Source organism: Engraulis encrasicolus, chromosome 23, assembly GCF_034702125.1.
Source record: "Engraulis encrasicolus isolate BLACKSEA-1 chromosome 23, IST_EnEncr_1.0, whole genome shotgun sequence".
In the NCBI taxonomy this organism is placed as follows: Eukaryota; Metazoa; Chordata; class Actinopteri; order Clupeiformes; family Engraulidae; genus Engraulis; species Engraulis encrasicolus.
The window spans coordinates 51,257,385-51,259,042 of NC_085879.1; positions in this window are offsets into that span (position 1 = coordinate 51,257,385).

Consider the following 1,658-nt stretch of genomic DNA (forward strand, 5'->3'; position numbering starts at 1 on the left):
AGGGAGAAAGGGGGGAAGGTTGTGATTTCAGTCCGCCTGAGGCAACGATTTTCGTGGGGAAGATGACCTGCATCTCGGTGGCATTGAACCACGCCCCCGTGCCTTATTTGGCTCGCTCAGCACGTGCGTCCTCAGTCCAATCGCAATGCTTTATTTTCCCCAGATGTTTAATCCAATGGTTTAATCGCATTTAAGTGAAAGTGCCATGTATACACATCGCAAAATAACTCTTAATCTGATCTATTTAAATCGCATTTATTAAATCGGACTTAAAAACATCATGTACACGTAGCCAATGTCTCATTGATTAGTTTATGGAACTTACGGTTTGTCTGTTACGGTCCACGAAGACAATATCCACGTGAAAACGCAAACGCCTTCAAACCACTGTTTTGACAGAAATACAGTTCACCTGTCGCCTACTCTGTTTTCTTCCCAAAGCGGCATTTAAAAGTATTCCATGAAATCCAACATCAACGTCACTTCAAATAGGTGACAGCATCATGCACACACATGAAATAACACTTCAGTGAGGGGGGGACATCACTGCTCTCATATTAAAGTGAAAAGAGAATTTCACATTTTAGTTTATTTAATGTAGGCCTATGCAAAATTGCAAATAGCCTATTCATTGAAATCTGTCCAGAAAGGGTTGTAATGTTTGCCTGTTTTTTTATGTTTGTAATTATTATTTTTTTAAAAATAAAAAATCGTGATTTAAAAAAAAAAATAGCCTAACAAAAATAGAGATTTTATGTTAAAAAAAATGTGATATGGGATGGACCGATGGCCCCCCTAAGCTAAATTCGCCTTAGGTCCCCACATTGCTAAATGTAGTGTAAGGGATTATTTTGAAAAGACAGTAACATAATCAGCAATGCATTACAGTTTTTCAGTAAATTGCCCAACACTGTTGAAATCCTATGGTACTTTTTCAAATCCAGGCTTATACAGTACATGGTAGGCTTATTGATAAATTGCCTTGACAGGTTATGAGGAGGCCAAGGGGGCGTTTGGGCAAAAAAGGTTCAGAACAGGCATAGACGGACGCATCTGTTGTCCGCCTGTCGGACTTGTTTCCTAAAAAGTGACCCGTAGAGAGAGTATTTCAACCACATTTCATTTCTTTATACCAAAGTAAAAGGCTTTTACACTAACCCTTACCCTTAGTCGCAGAGGCAGCCATCTTGAAAAATGGCTGTCATATTTACTTTTAGTGTGGCCAGATTTTTTTTTCTAAAAAGTGACCCTTAGAAAGTATTTCAGCCAAATTTCATGTTTTTGTACCAAAGTAAATGATTTTTAAACTAACCGTTTTAGTAGCAATGGCGGCCATCTTGAAAACCGGCCGCCATATTGAATTTTTGCGTGGCCAGCGCTTTTTTTCTAAAAAGTGACCCTTAGAGAGTATTTCAGCCAAATTTCATGTTTTTAAACCAAAGTTACTGGGTTTTACACTAACCATTCAGTAGCAGTGGCGGCCATCTTGAAAAATGGCCGCCATATTGAATTTTTGCATGGCCAGCGGTTTGATTCCAAAAAGTGACCCTTAAAGAGTACCTGTGCCAAATTTCATGCTTTTATACCAAAGTGAACGATTATGTTACTAATCTGCTACACTATAAAGTGTGAACATCAGAGGACCTCACCTGTGTGTT